The sequence below is a fragment of the Gracilinanus agilis genome, chromosome 4 (assembly GCF_016433145.1).
Source record: "Gracilinanus agilis isolate LMUSP501 chromosome 4, AgileGrace, whole genome shotgun sequence".
NCBI lineage: Eukaryota > Metazoa > Chordata > Mammalia > Didelphimorphia > Didelphidae > Gracilinanus > Gracilinanus agilis.
This window is the reverse complement of record NC_058133.1, coordinates 254,540,851-254,548,399: the sequence shown is the minus strand read 5'-3', so window position 1 is coordinate 254,548,399 and position 7,549 is coordinate 254,540,851.

The following is a 7,549-nucleotide window of genomic DNA, read 5'->3' as shown; positions in this document are numbered from 1 at the left end:
TCTCTCTCTCTCTCTATATATATATATATATATATGTATATATATATATACATATATATATATAATTAACTCTGTAACAATAAGTAAATGTGTGTTTGAAACATTATAGATTTGTTTCTGTAGTGATCCAAACCTAGTATGATTATGTGCATAATGATATTTTTGTTTCTGCAGCAATTACATCAAACTGCAAATTATTTTGAATAAGTATAACATATTTTTGCAGCTTCTCAACCTGTCATGAAATTGCTTTCAAAGTTTTAAACATACAAGCAAACATTAATTCTCAACAAATAATCAGATTCATATTAGTATCTTCAATCATGTTCTGTACACATCAGAGTAGGTCCTACCCTGTTACCCTATAATTGTACCTCATCAGCCTTGTGTTCAAGATATTATGAACACTTCCATTCTTGCAGTACTAATATCAGGCTCTTTGAAAACCACATCTAGTTCACAATAAGATGAAACTGGAAATACATATTGCATGATAGCCTGTATCATATTGCCTGGTCTCTCAGGGGGAGGGAAAGGGTAAGAGGGAAAGAGAGAGCATAGATCACAAAATGTCAGAAAATGATTATTTAAATTGTACCAGCCTGTAATCTAAAAAATATAATAAAAATAAATTTTAAAAAGGAAAAAGGAAACCATATCTGGGCATCTGCATTCTGAAATCATAACAGATTATTCTGCAGAAACAAACCTTATATTTTGAAATACATACATTGGAATATGAAGAGTTTTCCAATTTGAACATTTTCCATTTATGTAATTATTCTTTATCTGGTGGATTTAAAAATGAAATAGTTGATAACTTTGGCTGCAGTTGTTCAGTAGAGTTTCTGTGAGAAACTTGGAAAATATGTGAATTTTTGTGTGCCAGTCATAAAAGAAGAAAGTCACTTCTGCAAAGATTCTTACCCTACAATGAATAGTTAATATGCAATTGTTTTTAATGAAGAAATATTTGAAGTTGAACTTAAAGCATATTTATCATTTAATATAGTGTTTGTCATTAGCCATGAAAAAGTAAATTTTATACAGTAGCATGTTGTCAAATAGTTAGGTGACTAATTTTTTAAAAATAAATTTCTATCTCTAAGCAAAAGTGCTGAATGGACATTTTCATATTATTTGTTTTAAATCACAATGTAGAAATAACCTTGATCTAGAACATATTTAAAACTTTTTTATTAATCCAAATATTGAAGACATTATTTAAATAAAAAGTACAGCATTAAAATATGATTATTATTATGTTAAACATTTCTAAGTTAAAAATTTTATTCAAATTTTATTAATATTCAATAAAATAAGTAAGTGGGCTTTTAATATAAATTATATTATATTCCTTAGGTATATCGTGCTTTGCTGGAGTATTTTAGTTTCTATAGATAATGCCTAATTAAATATTTGTAATAACTTACAATAGGAATTTAACAATTTTAAATTTAGTCATCATGATTAAAGATCGGTTGAAAGTTTATATTTTGTAATTATAGGATATACATTTTCACTCAGAGTTATTAAAATTATTATTAGTTATCACAATTATTGTTAAAATTATTTTAAGCAATTAATAGATGAGTCTAAAGGAATATTATGAGTAATATATTAAAAAACTCTACAGATTCATAGTACAATAGTTTTGTTGGAAGTAGTTTATGGAGCAAAAATCCTTGAGCACCACTGGTTCTCTAATGTACATTTCTTGGAGACGAAAATTTATAGTCCATACTTATGAGAAAACTAAAACCCAGAATGATTAGATAACTTGTTCAAGGCCACAAAACAAGTAGGATAACTCCAGGGTTAAGTCCTTTTACCTTAAAGTTTTGTGGGGAAATGTACCCAAGTAAAAGACAACATGAAAATTAGAAAAGAGAAAAGATAATGACTCCATGGGAGATTAGACAAATCAGAATTTTAAAAACCAAAAAAAGTTAGAAATTTCTATAATTTAATCATGTAATCTGGAAATGAGGAAAAGAAGAAATAATTTAAGAAACATTATACACTTCTTTAAAAATCTTGGTTACTAAATTTTGAGATAATGTGTTGTGTATATTTGATTCTTTATGACCCTCTCCCCCCCCCAATTTAGGGTTTTCTTAGCAAAGACTCTAGAGTGGTTTGCCATTTTCTTCTTCAGTTCATTTTAAAGTCAAGGAAAATGAACAAACAGGATTAAGTGACTTGCTCAGGGTCACACAGCTAGTAATTAAGTAAGGCCAAATTTTAACTCAGGAAGATGGGTCTTCTTGAATTCAGGCCCTCTATCCATTTTGCCAACTAGCTGCCTATTATATTTCAAGATATCACAAATAAAAAGTATCCAGATTTATTAAAACCAGAAGTCAGTGAAAATAGAAAGAAAAATCACCAGCTATTGCAAACATATTAAAGTATGCTACAAATAGCTAATAAGAAAAATACAAACAAAAACAACCCCAAGGTTTTATTTAATATCCTACAAATTCATGATAACAAAAAAATTTGGAATAGTAAATATTGAAGGGGGTGTGGGAATATATTACTTCATTATTGGTGATACTGAATCTGTACAACCATTTTAGGAAATAATTTGCAACAATATAAATAAATTGACTAAAATATGCATTCTTAGAGATGCCAAAATGCCACTATTAGAAATATATCAGAAAGAGGTCAATGATAAGAAGAATATCCTCACATACACTGAAATATTTATAGCAGTACATTTTTTCATTGAGCATTAGCTAAGAAAACTGTGCTGTATAACACATACGCAGTGTTACTATGTTATAAGACACTAATAATATGATGAATACGGAGAAGCATGAAAAAATTCATATGTTCTAATGAAGAGTAAAGTAAGAAGAGGTGAGAAAATATATATACAAGGTAAATGTAAAGAATAACCACAAACCAATCAAAAGTGAATGTTAAAAAAATTACAAAAAACAAACAAACAAACATGGTCTCAAGAGGAATAAGAAAACATTGCTACATTCTAACCCTACTCCCACATAAGCTGCTTTGTGGAGGGAAAAGGTTCATAAGAGTAGAATATTAACTTGTTCAGGAATTTTTGGCTTCAAAAATGTACCTTGAGTGTAAATCCAGAATACTTATAGATGGTTGGAACAACTTTTACAACAGGTTTTTTTTAGCATAACATGACCTTAGGGATCCATCCAAACAATTATTACAAATGAAATACAAGGTTTCCAAGTATTCCTGATGAAGACACATAAGATAAATAGATAATTTAAAATGCAAACAAAGAAGTAAAAAAAAGAGAAAGCTAAATACATCTGAACAAATGGAAGAGAAAAAATAACGACAAATATCTATTTCTGCAGATGTAGATTAATATATAAATCTTAGATATAGATATTAGATATAAATACAAAGGGAAAGGAAACAAGCATACTTCAGGGCACTAATGCCTTCAGGAGTCATAGAGGGAGTAAATAAGAGAGAAGTTCTATAAAAGGTATTTTTATAGTTAAATGTTAACATTAGTTAACATTATAAAAAGAGAAAATTTAAGGAAAAATAAATATACTAAGGGGAAATAAAGGATAAAGAAACAGATTGCATATAGTAGCTCATATAATCCAGGTAAATAAGGAAAGAATTGTAAACATGTAGAAAAAGTAAAAGGAAATATTAATACACATAAACATACATTTATTAGGCCCCAAATAAAATCATAAAAGTATAAGGAGAGAGGTCAAAGAAATCAAGAGGAAAATTGGATTCAGCGAGTGATTAGTTTCAAGCAAAAAAAACCATTATTCTTCAGATGGTGGAGTGCAAAGTAATGATTAAAGAGGAAAAAGGGAAAGACAACTGTATGTAATCAAGAGCTGAAAAAGAGGAAAACAAGGGAAGTAGAGTATGTGGATCCTACCAAATATACTAGTATCACATACCTCTTATAACATTCTCTTCTTTGTAAAGAGAGCAACAGGAAATAAGGAGAGAGAAAGATAAAAAAAATACTTACAGAAGTAAACAGACATTATTTCACCCATGAGAATGTAAGTACATTAAGAGTAGAGGTTGTTTTGTGCTTTTTATTTATATTCTTGGGGCATACAACAATGCCTGACTTATAGGAAATTATTCAAAAATGCATGTTGATTAACTTAGTACAAAGAATGTCAGGTACCCTAATGCATAATTTTTTTCAATTTTATTTTAACATGAAACATATGGATAAAACTTGGGGCAGGTTCCCAATAGTCAAAATACTCAAAATTCTGCATTACCTGTATGAGGCTCAGCATTCACATGTATTCCACTCTGTTTAATTCAATTCTATCAAATTCAACATTTATTAATCACCTAATGTATGTCTCAATACCTTTAATTCTCAATACCTTCAATTCTCTTTCTTCTATATGGAATGATGTTTAAAAGTCATCTACAAAATGAGAAGTTGCATTAGATGAATTCTTAGTTCCCTGAAATCTCTAAGAGTTTTTTCTTGTTAGGCTACAGGTACCATGAATAAGATAGTAATGAAAAGGATGTCAAACTTCAGAGTATCCAGTTTCTGATCTAAGAAGTAGCAGCAACCATGGCCACTTTCTGTAAGAACCTGGACAAGTCACATAATCTTTCTGTGTCTCAACTTCCTCATGGATAAAATGAGATTCACAAAATTGTGAGCATGAAAAGAATTAGCATTTGCAAAGGGTTTTGACAACCTTAAAATGATGTATATTGCTACTTTTATTATAATTTCATAATTATTCTATGTTGGTGCTCACAACTAACTCTTGATTATAATAATAGTACTGATATTAATCTCCAACCCAAATGATGACAAGTCTTTGGGGATCATGTCTAGGGTGTTTGGGGATCAACAAGGGTATTTCTCCCTTGCTGAGCAAATTTGCAATAAATTTTAATTATACAGAGGGACTCAGAATCCCTGAGGTCTCCCTAAAATGAACAGATCTCATACCTGACATTCATTTAAATCAACAAATTCTCTTTTGAATCATGGTAATTCAACTTTTGAAATGAGATGCCTGGTAAGGAAAGGTTGAAAATAAATCTTATAAAGACTGATAACAATGAATATATAAATTGAGAATGGTCAATGACAGGAGCATTTCCTTCCCTCCCATTTGTTGAGAACTTGTGCAATAAGGCGGTAGAATTCATAGAAGAAAGCTTCATACTTAGCCTTGTTCAACTACAATGAAGAAGTAGAATTTGCCTCCCTAAGCTGGGGAGGTCAATTGTTCCCAGGACCTTTCCTGCTATAATTACCAATGAAGAAAATCTTCATGCAATAAGCTGGGGTAAGTCCGGACAAATTAGGGCAAATATGAGTTTCATGGTGGCTAATAATAACTGAGGGAAACAATCCAAGCAATATGATTTATTAGCAAGATAGACATAATAAATGGGCCAGTGGACTCCCTATTTCAGTGATGGTGAATCTTTTAGAGACTGAGTGCCCAAACTGCAATCCACACATAGCATGTGATCCCCCTGCCTTATCCCAGAAAGGGGAGAGAGGAAATGCTCCCATTGTGCTTCTGGGCAGAGGGGCAGGTGAAGTGAGAAATGTCCTCAGGCATGCAAAGAGAGGGAAAGGGGAGCAGACCCTCTGGCACACCTGCCACAGGTTTGCCAACATGGCCCTAGTTAGTCCATAGACCCTCAATATAGAGAAAGCTTTTTATGTATGAAAACAATCAAATGAATCAATTAATTATTGGAAAACCATAAACCAGGATACAAGCCAAGATATAAAATTAGATTATATGGTTTCTAACTGAAAGAAAGATTAGGGGCTTTCCAGATTGGGAGTTTTGGGTTGGGAGGAGAACAAGTAGGTTTAGGATTTTTCTTTTCCTAGAATTGAGAGATGCTGATTAATTTCATCTTATGAAATGGTATCTGTCTTACATCATCTTGTTTCCCATAAAAGATTTACAGAAAAACAACCAGATGGAAAATAAAAAAGTGTCAGCACAAGATGGATTTAGTATTCATAAGATGAATTCTAAATGGTTTTCTTGATTCTCACACAAAAGCAACTTCATTTTGTAACTGACCATCACTTCATTTCATCAGTTTGTGATCAAGAGACTTCTAAGTTTTAAAAGGGAGATTAACATAAGTGTGATAAACATAAAATTCTGAGCTAGGATTTGTAAGACTTTGGTTAAATTCCTGACATTTTTTTACTTCAGATGGGAAAGTGCTCCTAACCTTTTTTTTTCTATCAAGGACTCCTTTGTCAATCTGGTGAATCTTATTAATCCTTTCTCAAAATAAAGTTTTTTAAATCAACAAAATACATAGGTCTACAAAGAAAATGAAATATATTAAAGAGTTATCAAAATGTTCTAAATATTCTTATGCCCCCAAACTATAAAACTGAGTATAATACTTTTTGACTCAGATTAAGAAGTCTAATATTACTTATAGACTTCAGTTTTCTTATCTGTAAAATTTGTGTAAGAATTGAAGTTCTCTCGTTCTAAACACTTGATCTTAAATGTGCTTCTATATATAAATTATTTTCCATTAATCTTTTTTTTTTCTCTGCCTTCATTATATGGTTGTATTGGTCAAATAAGAACACGAGATAAAAAGATGATAGATTTAAATCTGTTAGGGACCTTAGAAGGGAAATCCCATTATTATTATTATTATTTTGGATAAGGCATTCAAGGCTAGATATATTAAGTGATGCTCAGGGCCAGTAAGTGACTGAGGTGGGATTTGAATTGAAATAATGTATCCATAACACCATAAAATACTATTTCAATGTCAAATCCATTATAACTATACCAAAGTATAAATAAAATAAATATGTATCATTAATTTTCACACTCCACTTCTTTTATTTTCTTTTCCATTGATTGTTTATCTGTCTACTTATGAGCTCATAGATTTATTTCTATAATCAGCTTCACAAATTTCTATAAAATTTTCTACAAGTCTTAAAAAGATTCACCAATATGATTGTCAGTTGTACAGTCAATAGAAATTACATCAAAATTAATTCAATCTATTAAATACCATATTTCAGGGATTTTCCAATATGATTTAAAACATTTTCCCTCACTGAATTAGGCAGTTGATTGATTAAGACTATGTCATAATTGGAAAAACTGAAACAGAATTTTTAGACCATAACCTCATTAGTACATATGGCAAAGTGCTCATAATTATTACACTACTGAGAATAATACTGTAGCCCAACTGAAAGGCAATATTAGTACCATAGATGTTAATTGTATAAGTAACATTTAGGCAATCTCCTCTGTACCCAAAGAAACCTAAAAGTTGAACATATAGGATTAAGAGCATCTCAGGGAGTAGTTCAAAAGAGAAATATCTAGGAGGTTACTAAAAACACTAGCTTCTAGTTAGGGTTCTTCATCTTCTGACACAGAAAATCCTATTGAGTATAGAAAAGCTCAGAAGGCATCAAAAATATTGACAAGAAATGAGAGAACTTTACATATTCTAGCTGAATCCCTAATGAGGATGTCAATATCAAATGAGGAGAATCCGCCTTAAT